Consider the following 14588-nt stretch of genomic DNA (forward strand, 5'->3'; position numbering starts at 1 on the left):
GAGAGGGAGAGAGTGTGTTTGTGCGTGCATGTGAGAGAGAGAGTGTGTGTGTGTGAGAGACAGATAGAGAGTGTGTGTGCGTGTGCATGTGAGAGAGAGTGTGTGTGTGCGAGAGTGAGACTGTGTATGAGGGATTGTTGCTGAGTGTGAATGCAAGGGAGCTGCAGAAATGCGGAATTGCATTTTGTGTCTGCACAAGAGCAAGGTGACTAATTGTACAGAGTGAGAAAGACATCTGGAAAGGCATCTGCAGCAGCTTGTCAGGATGGCCGAGTGGTCTAAGGCGCCAGACTCAAGGAGTGTTAGTCCTTGCTTTGCATCTGGGCTTGTGAATTCTGGTCCCTTTCTTGGGGCGTGGGTTCAAATCCCACTCCTGACATTCTGCCCTTTTCCCCAAACAAACCTTCCCACACCCACACACTGCCCCCACATTTCACAGCTTCTTGGAGAGGAGTCGCTCCCCCTTCACAAAGATGGAAGAGTCCAACCTGTCACTTTCAAAGATAAGGCTGAGGCTTTTACAACAATCTTCAGCCGCAAGTGCCCACCGGATGACCTTACTCAGTCTCCCCCTGTGCTCCCCACCATCACAGACACCATTCTTCCAACAATTCCATTCACTCCGTCTCAGATCAAGAGACACTGGACACTGCAAAGGCTCTGTGCTCTGGCACTGCTCCTGAAGGCTGCTGCTCCACAACATGCCCTTCCTCCAGCCAAGTTCTACCAGGACAGTGACAACACTGGGATCGACCTGGCCATGTGGGAAATTATCCAGGTATGTCCTGGACATAAAAAGCAGGACAAATCCAACTCAGCCAATTCCTCTCCCATCCATCTGTTCCCAATCCTCGGTAAAGTGATGGAAGGGCTCACCAACAGTGCTATCAAGCAGCACCTGCTCAGTGACACCCAGTTTGGCTTCCCCCAGGGTCACTCAGCTCCTGACCTGATTGTGTTTGTGTGTGTGTGTGAGAGAGAGAGATTGTGTGTGTGTGTGTGTGTGAGAGATAAAGATTGTGTGTGTGCCTGTGAGTGTGTGTGTGTTTGTGTGTGTGTGTGAAGGAGAGAGCGTGTGTGTGTTAGCATGTGTTTGTGTGCGTGTGAGAGAGAGTGTGTGTGTGTGTGAAAGAGAGAGGTGTGTGTGTGTGAGATTGCGTGTGCCTGTGGGCGTGTGTGTGAGAGAGAGAGTGTGTGTTTGTGTGAAGGAGAGAGAGTGTGTATGTTAGCGTGTATGTGTGTGAGCGCAAGAGAGGCAGCGTGTACGTGTGTGTGTTTGTGTGTGTGAGAGTGAGAGAATGTGTGTGAGTATGTGTCTGAGAGTGTGTGTTTGTGTCTGTCTGTGTGTGTGTGAGTGAGAGTATGTATGTGTATATGTGTGTTTGAGAGAGAGAGGGTGTGAGTGTGTATATGAGTGTGTGGGCATGTGTGTGTGTGAGAAACAGAGAGGGAGAATTTGTAGGTGTGTTTGAGAGAGACAGAGTGTGTATGTGTGTGAGAGAGACAGAGTGTGCGTGTGTGTGTGTAAGAGAGAGTGTGCATGTGTCTTTGTGTGTGAGAGAGTGAAAGAATGTGTGTGTGTGAGAGAGAGTGTGTTTGAGAGAGAGAGAATGTGTGTGCGAGAGAGAGAGAATGTGTGTGTGTATGTGCGTGTATGTGTGTGTGTGAGTGAGAGTGGGTGCGTGTGAGAGAGAGAGAATTTGTATGTGTATGTCTGCAAGAGTGTGTTTGCGTGTGTCTGAGAGAGAGAGAGGAAGAATTTGTTGGTGTGTGTGAGAAAGAGTGTGTGTGTGAGATAGTGTGTGTGTGAGAGAGTGCGTGTGTCTGTGTGTGTGTAAGAGGGAGAAGTGTGTGTGTGTGAGTGAGAGTGTGTGTGTGAGAGAGACAGAGAAAGGGAGAATTTGTGTGTATGAGAGGGAGAGAGTGTGTTTGTGCGTGCATGTGAGAGAGAGAGTGTGTGTGTGTGAGAGACAGATAGAGAGTGTGTGTGCGTGTGCATGTGAGAGAGAGTGTGTGTGTGCGAGAGTGAGACTGTGTATGAGGGATTGTTGCTGAGTGTGAATGCAAGGGAGCTGCAGAAATGCGGAATTGCATTTTGTGTCTGCACAAGAGCAAGGTGACTAATTGTACAGAGTGAGAAAGACATCTGGAAAGGCATCTGCAGCAGCTTGTCAGGATGGCCGAGTGGTCTAAGGCGCCAGACTCAAGGAGTGTTAGTCCTTGCTCTGTATCTGGGCTTGTGAATTCTGGTCCCTTTCTAGGTGCGTGGGTTCAAATCCCACTCCTGACATTCTTCCCTTTTCCCCAAACAAACCTTCCCACACCCACACACTGCCCCCACATTTCACAGCTTCTTGGAGAGGAGTCGCTCCCCCTTCACAAAGATGGAAGAGTCCAACCTGTCACTATCAAAGATAAGGCTGAGGCTTTTACAACAATCTTCAGCCGCAAGTGCCCACCGGATGATCTTACTCAGTCTCCCCCTGTGCTCCCCACCATCACAGACACCATTCTTCCAACAATTCCATTCACTCCGTGTCAGATCAAGAGACACTGGACACTGCAAAGGCTCTGTGCTCTGGCACTGCTCCTGAAGGCTGCTGCTCCACAACATGCCCTTCCTCCAGCCAAGTTCTACCAGGACAGTGACAACACTGGGATCGACCTGGCCATGTGGGAAATTATCCAGGTATGTCCTGGACATAAAAAGCAGGACAAATCCAACTCAGCCAATTCCTCTCCCATCCATCTGTTCCCAATCCTCGGTAAAGTGATGGAAGGGCTCACCAACAGTGCTATCAAGCAGCACCTGCTCAGTGACACCCAGTTTGGCTTCCCCCAGGGTCACTCAGCTCCTGACCTGATTGTGTTTGTGTGTGTGTGTGAGAGAGAGAGATTGTGTGTGTGTGTGTGTGTGTGAGAGATTAAGATTGTGTGTGTGCCTGTGAGTGTGTGTGTGTTTGTGTGTGTGTGTGAGAGAGAGAGGTGTGTGTGTGTGTGTGTGTGTGAGATTGTGTGTGCCTGTGGGCGTGTGTGTGAGAGAGAGAGTGTGTGTTTGTGTGAAGGAGAGAGAGTGTGTATGTTAGCGTGTGTGTGTGTGAGAGAGAGTGCATGTGTGTGTGTGAGCGCAAGAGAGGCAGCGTGTACGTGTGTGTGTTTGTGTGTGTGAGAGTGAGAGAATGTGTGTGAGTATGTGTCTGAGAGTGTGTGTTTGTGTCTGCCTGTGTGTGTGTGAGTGAGAGTGTGTGTGAGAGAGAGTATGTATGTGTATATGTGTGTTTGAGAGAGAGAGGGTGTGAGTGTGTATATGAGTGTGTGGGCATGTGTGTGTGTGAGAAACAGAGAGGGAGAATTTGTAGGTGTGTTTGAGAGAGACAGAGTGTGTATGTGTGTGAGAGAGACAGAGTGTGCGTGTGTGTGTGTAAGAGAGAGTGTGCATGTGTGTTTGTGTGTGAGAGAGTGAAAGAATGTGTGTGTGTGAGAGAGAGTGTGTTTGAGAGAGAGAGAATGTGTGTGCGAGAGAGAGAGAATGTGTGTGTGTATGTGCGTGTATGTGTGTGTGTGAGTGAGAGTGGGTGCGTGTGAGAGAGAGAGAATTTGTATGTGTATGTCTGCAAGAGTGTGTTTGCGTGTGTCTGAGAGAGAGGAAGAATCTGTTGGTGTGTGTGAGAAAGAGTGTGTGTGTGAGATAGTGTGTGTGTGAGAGAGTGCGTGTGTCTGTGTGTGTGTAAGAGGGAGAAGTGTGTGTGTGTGAGTGAGAGTGTGTGTGTGAGAGAGACAGAGAAAGGGAGAATTTGTGTGTATGAGAGGGAGAGAGTGTGTTTGTGCGTGCATGTGAGAGAGAGAGTGTGTGTGTGAGAGACAGATAGAGAGTGTGTGTGCGTGTGCATGTGAGAGAGAGTGTGTGTGTGCGAGAGTGAGACTGTGTATGAGGGATTGTTGCTGAGTGTGAATGCAAGGGAGCTGCAGAAATGCAGAATTGCATTTTGTGTCTGCACAAGAGCAAGGTGACTAATTGTACAGAGTGAGAAAGACACCTGGAACGGCATCTGCAGCAGCTTGTCAGGATGGCTGAGTGGTCTAAGGTGCCAGACTCAAGGAGTGTTAGTCCTTGCTCTGCATCTGGGCTTGTGAATTCTGGTCCCTTTCTTGGGGCGTGGGTTCAAAACCCACTCCTGACATTCTTCCCTTTTCCCCAAACAAACCTTCCCACACCCACACACTGCCCCCACATTTCACAGCTTCTTGGAGAGGAGTCGCTCCCCCTTCACAAAGATGGAAGAGTCCAACCTGTCACTATCAAAGATAAGGCTGAGGCTTTTACAACAATCTTCAGCCGCAAGTGCCCACCGGATGATCTTACTCAGTCTCCCCCTGTGCTCCCCACCATCACAGACACCATTCTTCCAACAATTCCATTCACTCCGTGTCAGATCAAGAGACACTGGACACTGCAAAGGCTCTGTGCTCTGGCACTGCTCCTGAAGGCTGCTGCTCCACAACATGCCCTTCCTCCAGCCAAGTTCTACCAGGACAGTGACAACACTGGGATCGACCTGGCCATGTGGGAAATTATCCAGGTATGTCCTGTACATAAAAAGCAGGACAAATCCAACTCAGCCAATTCCTCTCCCATCCATCTGTTCCCAATCCTCGGTAAAGTGATGGAAGGGCTCACCAACAGTGCTATCAAGCAGCACCTGCTCAGTGACACCCAGTTTGGCTTCCCCAGGGTCACTCAGCTCCTGACCTGATTGTGTTTGTGTGTGTGTGTGAGAGAGAGAGATTGTGTGTGTGTGTGTGTGTGTGTGAGAGATTAAGATTGTGTGTGTGCCTGTGAGTGTGTGTGTGTTTGTGTGTGTGTGTGAGAGAGAGAGGTGTGTGTGTGTGTGAGATTGTGTGTGCCTGTGGGCGTGTGTGTGAGAGAGAGAGTGTGTGTTTGTGTGAAGGAGAGAGAGTGTGTATGTTAGCGTGTGTGTGTGTGAGAGAGAGTGCATGTGTGTGTGTGAGCGCAAGAGAGGCAGCGTGTACGTGTGTGTGTTTGTGTGTGTGAGAGTGAGAGAATGTGTGTGAGTATGTGTCTGAGAGTGTGTGTTTGTGTCTGCCTGTGTGTGTGTGAGTGAGAGTGTGTGTGAGAGAGAGTATGTATGTGTATATGTGTGTTTGAGAGAGAGAGGGTGTGAGTGTGTATATGAGTGTGTGGGCATGTGTGTGTGTGAGAAACAGAGAGGGAGAATTTGTAGGTGTGTTTGAGAGAGACAGAGTGTGTATGTGTGTGAGAGAGACAGAGTGTGCGTGTGTGTGTGTAAGAGAGAGTGTGCATGTGTGTTTGTGTGTGAGAGAGTGAAAGAATGTGTGTGTGTGAGAGAGAGTGTGTTTGAGAGAGAGAGAATGTGTGTGCGAGAGAGAGAGAATGTGTGTGTGTATGTGCGTGTATGTGTGTGTGTGAGTGAGAGTGGGTGCGTGTGAGAGAGAGAGAATTTGTATGTGTATGTCTGCAAGAGTGTGTTTGCGTGTGTCTGAGAGAGAGAGAGGAAGAATTTGTTGGTGTGTGTGAGAAAGAGTATGTGTGTGAGATAGTGTGTGTGTGAGAGAGTGCGTGTGTCTGTGTGTGTGTAAGAGGGAGAAGTGTGTGTGTGTGAGTGAGAGTGTGTGTGTGAGAGAGACAGAGAAAGGGAGAATTTGTGTGTATGAGAGGGAGAGAGTGTGTTTGTGCGTGCATGTGAGAGAGAGAGTGTGTGTGTGAGAGACAGATAGAGAGTGTGTGTGCGTGTGCATGTGAGAGAGAGTGTGTGTGTGCGAGAGTGAGACTGTGTATGAGGGATTGTTGCTGAGTGTGAATGCAAGGGAGCTGCAGAAATGCGGAATTGCATTTTGTGTCTGCACAAGAGCAAGGTGACTAATTGTACAGAGTGAGAAAGACATCTGGAAACGCATTTGCAGCAGCTTGTCAGGATGGCCGAGTGGTCTAAGGCGCCAGACTCAAGGAGTGTTAGTCCTTGCTCTGCATCTGGGCTTGTGAATTCTGGTCCCTTTCTAGGGGCGTGGGTTCAAATCCCACTCCTGACAATCTTCCCTTTTCCCCAAACAAACCTTCCCACACCCACACACTGCCCCCACATTTCACAGCTTCTTGGAGAGGAGTCGCTCCCCCTTCACAAAGATGGAAGAGTCCAACCTGTCACTTTCAAAGATAAGGCTGAGGCTTTTACAACAATCATCAGCCGCAAGTGCCCACCGGATGATCTTACTCAGTCTCCCCCTGTGCTCCCCACCATCACAGACACCATTCTTCCAACAATTCCATTCACTCCGTGTCAGATCAAGAGACACTGGACACTGCAAAGGCTCTGTGCTCTGGCACTGCTCCTGAAGGCTGCTGCTCCACAACATGCCCTTCCTCCAGCCAAGTTCTCCCAGGACAGTTACAACACTGGGATCGACCTGGCCATGTGGGAAATTATCCAGGTATGTCCTGGACATAAAAAGCAGGACAAATCCAACTCAGCCAATTCCTCTCCCATCCATCTGTTCCCAATCCTCGGTAAAGTGATGGAAGGGCTCACCAACAGTGCTATCAAGCAGCACCTGCTCAGTGACACCCAGTTTGGCTTCCCCCAGGGTCACTCAGCTCCTGACCTGATTGTGTTTGTGTGTGTGTGTGAGAGAGAGAGATTGTGTGTGTGTGTGTGTGTGAGAGATAAAGATTGTGTGTGTGCCTGTGAGTGTGTGTGTGTTTGTGTGTGTGTGTGAAGGAGAGAGCGTGTGTGTGTTAGCATGTGTTTGTGTGCGTGTGAGAGAGAGTGTGTGTGTGTGTGAGAGAGAGAGGTGTGTGTGTGTGAGAGTGTGTGTGCCTGTGGGCGTGTGTGTGAGAGAGAGAGTGTGTGTTTGTGTGAAGGAGAGAGAGTGTGTATGTTAGCGTGTGTGTGTGTGAGAGAGAGTGCATGTGTGTGTGTGAGCGCAAGAGAGGCAGCGTGTACGTGTGTGTGTTTGTGTGTGTGAGAGTGAGAGAATGTGTGTGAGTATGTGTCTGAGAGTGTGTGTTTGTGTCTGTCTGTGTGTGTGTGAGTGAGAGTATGTATGTGTATATGTGTGTTTGAGAGAGAGAGGGTGTGAGTGTGTATATGAGTGTGTGGGCATGTGTGTGTGTGAGAAACAGAGAGGGAGAATTTGTAGGTGTGTTTGAGAGAGACAGAGTGTGTATGTGTGTGAGAGAGACAGAGTGTGCGTGTGTGTGTGTAAGAGAGAGTGTGCATGTGTCTTTGTGTGTGAGAGAGTGAAAGAATGTGTGTGTGTGAGAGAGAGTGTGTTTGAGAGAGAGAGAATGTGTGTGCGAGAGAGAGAGAATGTGTGTGTGTATGTGCGTGTATGTGTGTGTGTGAGTGAGAGTGGGTGCGTGTGAGAGAGAGAGAATTTGTATGTGTATGTCTGCAAGAGTGTGTTTGCGTGTGTCTGAGAGAGAGAGAGGAAGAATTTGTTGGTGTGTGTGAGAAAGAGTGTGTGTGTGAGATAGTGTGTGTGTGAGAGAGTGCGTGTGTCTGTGTGTATGTAAGAGGGAGAAGTGTGTGTGTGTGAGTGAGAGTGTGTGTGTGAGAGAGACAGAGAAAGGGAGAATTTGTGTGTATGAGAGGGAGAGAGTGTGTTTGTGCGTGCATGTGAGAGAGAGAGTGTGTGTGTGAGAGACAGATAGAGAGTGTGTGTGCGTGTGCATGTGAGAGAGAGTGTGTGTGTGCGAGAGTGAGACTGTGAATGAGGGATTGTTGCTGAGTGTGAATGCAAGGGAGCTGCAGAAATGCGGAATTGCATTTTGTGTCTGCACAAGAGCAAGGTGACTAATTGTACAGAGTGAGAAAGACATCTGGAAAGGCATCGGCAGCAGCTTGTCAGGATGGCTGAGTGGTCTAAGGCGCCAGACTCAAGGGGTGTTAGTCCTTGCTCTGCATCTGGGCTTGTGAATTCTGGTCCCTTTCTAGGGGCGTGGGTTCAAATCCCACTCCTGACTTTCTTCCCTTTTCCCCAAACAAACCTTCCCACACCCACACACTGCCCCCACATTTCACAGCTTCTTGGAGAGGAGTCGCTCCCCCTTCACAAAGATGGAAGAGTCCAACCTGTCACTATCAAAGATAAGGCTGAGGCTTTTACAACAATCTTCAGCCGCAAGTGCCCACCGGATGATCTTACTCAGTCTCCCCCTGTGCTCCCCACCATCACAGACACCATTCTTCCAACAATTCCATTCACTCCGTGTCAGATCAAGAGACACTGGACACTGCAAAGGCTCTGTGCTCTGGCACTGATCCTGAAGGCTGCTACTCCACAACATGCCCTTCCTCCAGCCAAGTTCTCCCAGGACAGTTACAACACTGGGATCGACCTGGCCATGTGGGAAATTATCCAGGTATGTCCTGGACATAAAAAGCAGGACAAATCCAACTCAGCCAATTCCTCTCCCATCCATCTGTTCCCAATCCTCGGTAAAGTGATGGAAGGGCTCACCAACAGGGCTATCAAGCAGCACCTGCTCAGTGACACCCAGTTTGGCTTCCCCCAGGGTCACTCAGCTCCTGACCTGATTGTGTTTGTGTGTGTGTGTGAGAGAGAGAGATTGTGTGTGTGTGTGTGTGTGAGAGATAAAGATTGTGTGTGTGCCTGTGAGTGTGTGTGTGTTTGTGTGTGTGTGTGAAGGAGAGAGCGTGTGTGTGTTAGCATGTGTTTGTGTGCGTGTGAGAGAGAGTGTGTGTGTGTGTGAGAGAGAGAGGTGTGTGTGTGTGAGATTGTGTGTGCCTGTGGGCGTGTGTGTGAGAGAGAGAGTGTGTGTTTGTGTGAAGGAGAGAGAGTGTGTATGTTAGCGTGTGTGTGTGTGAGAGAGAGTGCATGTGTGTGTGTGAGCGCAAGAGAGGCAGCGTGTACGTGTGTGTGTTTGTGTGTGTGAGAGTGAGAGAATGTGTGTGAGTATGTGTCTGAGAGTGTGTGTTTGTGTCTGCCTGTGTGTGTGTGAGTGAGAGTGTGTGTGAGAGAGAGTATGTATGTGTATATGTGTGTTTGAGAGAGAGAGGGTGTGAGTGTGTATATGAGTGTGTGGGCATGTGTGTGTGTGAGAAACAGAGAGGGAGAATTTGTAGGTGTGTTTGAGAGAGACAGAGTGTGTATGTGTGTGAGAGAGACAGAGTGTGCGTGTGTGTGTGTAAGAGAGAGTGTGCATGTGTCTTTGTGTGTGAGAGAGTGAAAGAATGTGTGTGTGTGATAGAGAGTGTGTTTGAGAGAGAGAGAATGTGTGTGCGAGAGAGAGAGAATGTGTGTGTGTATGTGCGTGTATGTGTGTGTGTGAGTGAGAGTGGGTGCGTGTGAGAGAGAGAGAATTTGTATGTGTATGTCTGCAAGAGTGTGTTTGCGTGTGTCTGAGAGAGAGAGAGGAAGAATTTGTTGGTGTGTGTGAGAAAGAGTGTGTGTGTGAGATAGTGTGTGTGTGAGAGAGTGCGTGTGTCTGTGTGTATGTAAGAGGGAGAAGTGTGTGTGTGTGAGTGAGAGTGTGTGTGTGAGAGAGACAGAGAAAGGGAGAATTTGTGTGTATGAGAGGGAGAGAGTGTGTTTGTGCGTGCATGTGAGAGAGAGAGTGTGTGTGTGAGAGACAGATAGAGAGTGTGTGTGCGTGTGCATGTGAGAGAGAGTGTGTGTGTGCGAGAGTGAGACTGTGAATGAGGGATTGTTGCTGAGTGTGAATGCAAGGGAGCTGCAGAAATGCGGAATTGCATTTTGTGTCTGCACAAGAGCAAGGTGACTAATTGTACAGAGTGAGAAAGACATCTGGAAAGGCATCGGCAGCAGCTTGTCAGGATGGCTGAGTGGTCTAAGGCGCCAGACTCAAGGAGTGTTAGTCCTTGCTCTGCATCTGGGCTTGTGAATTCTGGTCCCTTTCTAGGGGCGTGGGTTCAAATCCCACTCCTGACTTTCTTCCCTTTTCCCCAAACAAACCTTCCCACACCCACACACTGCCCCCACATTTCACAGCTTCTTGGAGAGGAGTCGCTCCCCCTTCACAAAGATGGAAGAGTCCAACCTGTCACTATCAAAGATAAGGCTGAGGCTTTTACAACAATCTTCAGCCGCAAGTGCCCACCGGATGATCTTACTCAGTCTCCCCCTGTGCTCCCCACCATCACAGACACCATTCTTCCAACAATTCCATTCACTCCGTGTCAGATCAAGAGACACTGGACACTGCAAAGGCTCTGTGCTCTGGCACTGATCCTGAAGGCTGCTACTCCACAACATGCCCTTCCTCCAGCCAAGTTCTCCCAGGACAGTTACAACACTGGGATCGACCTGGCCATGTGGGAAATTATCCAGGTATGTCCTGGACATAAAAAGCAGGACAAATCCAACTCAGCCAATTCCTCTCCCATCCATCTGTTCCCAATCCTCGGTAAAGTGATGGAAGGGCTCACCAACAGGGCTATCAAGCAGCACCTGCTCAGTGACACCCAGTTTGGCTTCCCCCAGGGTCACTCAGCTCCTGACCTGATTGTGTTTGTGTGTGTGTGTGAGAGAGAGAGATTGTGTGTGTGTGTGTGTGTGAGAGATAAAGATTGTGTGTGTGCCTGTGAGTGTGTGTGTGTTTGTGTGTGTGTGTGAAGGAGAGAGCGTGTGTGTGTTAGCATGTGTTTGTGTGCGTGTGAGAGAGAGTGTGTGTGTGTGTGAGAGAGAGAGGTGTGTGTGTGTGAGATTGTGTGTGCCTGTGGGCGTGTGTGTGAGAGAGAGAGTGTGTGTTTGTGTGAAGGAGAGAGAGTGTGTATGTTAGCGTGTGTGTGTGTGAGAGAGAGTGCATGTGTGTGTGTGAGCGCAAGAGAGGCAGCGTGTACGTGTGTGTGTTTGTGTGTGTGAGAGTGAGAGAATGTGTGTGAGTATGTGTCTGAGAGTGTGTGTTTGTGTCTGCCTGTGTGTGTGTGAGTGAGAGTGTGTGTGAGAGAGAGTATGTATGTGTATATGTGTGTTTGAGAGAGAGAGGGTGTGAGTGTGTATATGAGTGTGTGGGCATGTGTGTGTGTGAGAAACAGAGAGGGAGAATTTGTAGGTGTGTTTGAGAGAGACAGAGTGTGTATGTGTGTGAGAGAGACAGAGTGTGCGTGTGTGTGTGTAAGAGAGAGTGTGCATGTGTGTTTGTGTGTGAGAGAGTGAAAGAATGTGTGTGTGTGAGAGAGAGTGTGTTTGAGAGAGAGAGAATGTGTGTGCGAGAGAGAGAGAATGTGTGTGTGTATGTGCGTGTATGTGTGTGTGTGAGTGAGAGTGGGTGCGTGTGAGAGAGAGAGAATTTGTATGTGTATGTCTGCAAGAGTGTGTTTGCGTGTGTCTGAGAGAGAGAGAGGAAGAATTTGTTGGTGTGTGTGAGAAAGAGTGTGTGTGTGAGATAGTGTGTGTGTGAGAGAGTGCGTGTGTCTGTGTGTGTGTAAGAGGGAGAAGTGTGTGTGTGTGAGTGAGAGTGTGTGTGTGAGAGAGACAGAGAAAGGGAGAATTTGTGTGTATGAGAGGGAGAGAGTGTGTTTGTGCGTGCATGTGAGAGAGAGAGTGTGTGTGTGAGAGACAGATAGAGAGTGTGTGTGCGTGTGCATGTGAGAGAGAGTGTGTGTGTGCGAGAGTGAGACTGTGAATGAGGGATTGTTGCTGAGTGTGAATGCAAGGGAGCTGCAGAAATGCGGAATTGCATTTTGTGTCTGCACAAGAGCAAGGTGACTAATTGTACAGAGTGAGAAAGACATCTGGAAAGGCATCTGCAGCAGCTTGTCAGGATGGCCGAGTGGTCTAAAGCGCCAGACTCAAGGAGTGTTAGTCCTTGCTCTGCATCTGGGCTTGTGAATTCTGGTCCCTTTCTAGGGGCGTGGGTTCAAATCCCCCTCCTGACATTCTTCCCTTTTCCCCAAACAAACCTTCCCACACCCACACACTGCCCCCACATTTCACAGCTTCTTGGAGAGGAGTCGCTCCCCCTTCACAAAGATGGAAGAGTCCAACCTGTCACTATCAAAGATAAGGCTGAGGCTTTTACAACAATCTTCAGCCGCAAGTGCCCACCGGATGATCTTACTCAGTCTCCCCCTGTGCTCCCCACCATCACAGACACCATTCTTCCAACAATTCCATTCACTCCGTGTCAGATCAAGAGACACTGGACACTGCAAAGGCTCTGTGCTCTGGCACTGCTCCTGAAGGCTGCTGCTCCACAACATGCCCTTCCTCCAGCCAAGTTCTCCCAGGACAGTGATAACACTGGGATCGACCTGGCCATGTGGGAAATTATCCAGGTATGTCCTGGACATAAAAAGCAGGACAAATCCAACTCAGCCAATTCCTCTCCCATCCATCTGTTCCCAATCCTCGGTAAAGTGATGGAAGGGCTCACCAACAGTGCTATCAAGCAGCACCTGCTCAGTGACTCCCAGTTTGGGTTCCCCCAGGGTCACTCAGCTCCTGACCTGATTGTGTTTGTGTGTGTGTGTGAGAGAGAGAGATTGTGTGTGTGTGTGTCAGAGAGATAAAGAGAGATTGTGTGTGCCTGTGAGTGTGTGTGTGTTTGTGTGTGTGTGTGAAGGAGAGAGCGTGTGTGTGTTAGCATGTGTTTGTGTGCGTGTGAGAGAGAGTGTGTGTGTGTGTGAGAGAGAGAGGTGTGTGTGTTTGTGTGAGATTGTGTGTGCCTGTGGGTGTGTGTGTTAGAGAGAGAGTGTGTGTTTGTGTGAAGGAGAGAGAGTGTGTATGTTAGCGTGTGTGTGTGTGAGAGAGAGTGCATGTGTGTGTGTGAGCGCAAGAGAGGCAGCGTGTACGTGTGTGTGTTTGTGTGTGTGAGAGTGAGAGAATGTGTGTGAGTATGTGTCTGAGAGTGTGTGTTTGTGTCTGTCTGTGTGTGTGTGAGTGAGAGTGTGTGTGAGAGAGAGTATGTATGTGTATATGTGTGTTTGAGAGAGAGAGGGTGTGAGTGTGTATATGAGTGTGTGGGCATGTGTGTGTGTGAGAAACAGAGAGGGAGAATTTGTAGGTGTGTTTGAGAGAGACAGAGTGTGTATGTGTGTGAGAGAGACAGAGTGTGCGTGTGTGTGTGGAAGAGAGAGTGTGCATGTGTGTTTGTGTGTGAGAGAGTGAAAGAATGTGTGTGTGTGATAGAGAGTGTGTTTGAGAGAGAGAGAATGTGTGTGCGAGAGAGAGAGAATGTGTGTGTGTATGTGCGTGTATGTGTGTGTGTGAGTGAGAGTGGGTGCGTGTGAGAGAGAGAGAATTTGTATGTGTATGTCTGCAAGAGTTTGTTTGCGTGTGTCTGAGAGAGAGAGAGGAAGAATTTGTTGGTGTGTGTGAGAAAGAGTGTGTGTGTGAGATAGTGTGTGTGTGAGAGAGTGCGTGTGTCTGTGTGTGTGTAAGAGGGAGAAGTGTGTGTGTGTGAGTGAGAGTGTGTGTGTGAGAGAGACAGAGAAAGGGAGAATTTGTGTGTCTGAGAGGGAGAGAGTGTGTTTGTGCGTGCATGTGAGAGAGAAAGTGTGTGTGTGAGAGACAGATAGAGAGTGTGTGTGCGTGTGCATGTGAGAGAGAGTGTGTGTGTGCGAGAGTGAGACTGTGTATGAGGGATTGTTGCTGAGTGTGAATGCAAGGGAGCTGCAGAAATGCGGAATTGCATTTTGTGTCTGCACAAGAGCAAGGTGACTAATTGTACAGAGTGAGAAAGACATCTGGAAAGGCATCTGCAGCAGCTTGTCAGGATGGCCGAGTGGTCTAAGGCGCCAGACTCAAGGAGTGTTAGTCCTTGCTCTGCATCTGGGCTTGTGAATTCTGGTCCCTTTCTAGGGGCGTGGGTTCAAATCCCACTCCTGACATTCTTCCCTTTTCCCCAAACAAACCTTCCCACACCCACACACTGCCCCCACATTTCACAGCTTCTTGGAGAGGAGTCGCTCCCCCTTCACAAAGATGGAAGAGTCCAACCTGTCACTATCAAAGATAAGGCTGAGGCTTTTACAACAATCTTCAGCCGCAAGTGCCCACCGGATGATCTTACTCAGTCTCCCCCTGTGCTCCCCACCATCACAGACACCATTCTTACAACAATTCCATTCACTCCGTCTCAGATCAAGAGACACTGGACACTGCAAAGGCTCTGTGCTCTGGCACTGATCCTGAAGGCTGCTACTCCACAACATGCCCTTCCTCCAGCCAAGTTCTCCCAGGACAGTTACAACACTGGGATCGACCTGGCCATGTGGGAAATTATCCAGGTATGTCCTGGACATAAAAAGCAGGACAAATCCAACTCAGCCAATTCCTCTCCCATCCATCTGTTCCCAATCCTCGGTAAAGTGATGGAAGGGCTCACCAACAGGGCTATCAAGCAGCACCTGCTCAGTGACACCCAGTTTGGCTTCCCCCAGGGTCAATCAGCTCCTGAACTGATTGTGTTTGTGTGTGTGTGTGAGAGAGAGAGATTGTGTGTGTGTGTGTGTGTGTGAGAGATAAAGATTGTGTGTGTGCCTGTGAGTGTGTGTGTGTTTGTGTGTGTGTGTGAAGGAGAGAGCGTGTGTGTGTTAGCATGTGTTTGTGTGCGTGTGAGAGAG

At 49.2% G+C, this 14588-nt stretch overlaps 8 non-coding genes across 8 annotated transcripts; all 8 read left to right on the plus strand.

The window, feature by feature from the left end:
• The first annotated feature begins 259 nt into the window (after positions 1-259).
• On the plus strand, positions 260-379 carry trnal-caa (transfer RNA leucine (anticodon CAA)). Its single transcript has 2 exons — positions 260-297; positions 345-379. It is a non-coding gene; the product is annotated as a tRNA-Leu (tRNA).
• A 1791-nt stretch (positions 380-2170) lies between these two features.
• On the plus strand, positions 2171-2290 carry trnal-caa (transfer RNA leucine (anticodon CAA)). The gene is made up of 2 exons: positions 2171-2208; positions 2256-2290. It is a non-coding gene; the product is annotated as a tRNA-Leu (tRNA).
• A 1771-nt stretch (positions 2291-4061) lies between these two features.
• Positions 4062-4181, plus strand: trnal-caa (transfer RNA leucine (anticodon CAA)). The gene is made up of 2 exons: positions 4062-4099; positions 4147-4181. It is a non-coding gene; the product is annotated as a tRNA-Leu (tRNA).
• A 1768-nt stretch (positions 4182-5949) lies between these two features.
• Positions 5950-6069, plus strand: trnal-caa (transfer RNA leucine (anticodon CAA)). The gene is made up of 2 exons: positions 5950-5987; positions 6024-6069. It is a non-coding gene; the product is annotated as a tRNA-Leu (tRNA).
• Positions 6070-7882: 1813 nt separating this feature from the next.
• Positions 7883-8002, plus strand: trnal-caa (transfer RNA leucine (anticodon CAA)). The gene is made up of 2 exons: positions 7883-7920; positions 7957-8002. It is a non-coding gene; the product is annotated as a tRNA-Leu (tRNA).
• A 1829-nt stretch (positions 8003-9831) lies between these two features.
• trnal-caa (transfer RNA leucine (anticodon CAA)) lies at positions 9832-9951 on the plus strand. The gene is made up of 2 exons: positions 9832-9869; positions 9906-9951. It is a non-coding gene; the product is annotated as a tRNA-Leu (tRNA).
• Positions 9952-11780: 1829 nt separating this feature from the next.
• Positions 11781-11900, plus strand: trnal-caa (transfer RNA leucine (anticodon CAA)). The gene is made up of 2 exons: positions 11781-11818; positions 11855-11900. It is a non-coding gene; the product is annotated as a tRNA-Leu (tRNA).
• Positions 11901-13733: 1833 nt separating this feature from the next.
• trnal-caa (transfer RNA leucine (anticodon CAA)) lies at positions 13734-13853 on the plus strand. The gene is made up of 2 exons: positions 13734-13771; positions 13808-13853. It is a non-coding gene; the product is annotated as a tRNA-Leu (tRNA).
• The last annotated feature ends 735 nt before the right edge of the window (positions 13854-14588 follow it).

Source organism: Chiloscyllium punctatum, chromosome 17, assembly GCF_047496795.1.
Source record: "Chiloscyllium punctatum isolate Juve2018m chromosome 17, sChiPun1.3, whole genome shotgun sequence".
Taxonomy (NCBI): Eukaryota; Metazoa; Chordata; class Chondrichthyes; order Orectolobiformes; family Hemiscylliidae; genus Chiloscyllium; species Chiloscyllium punctatum.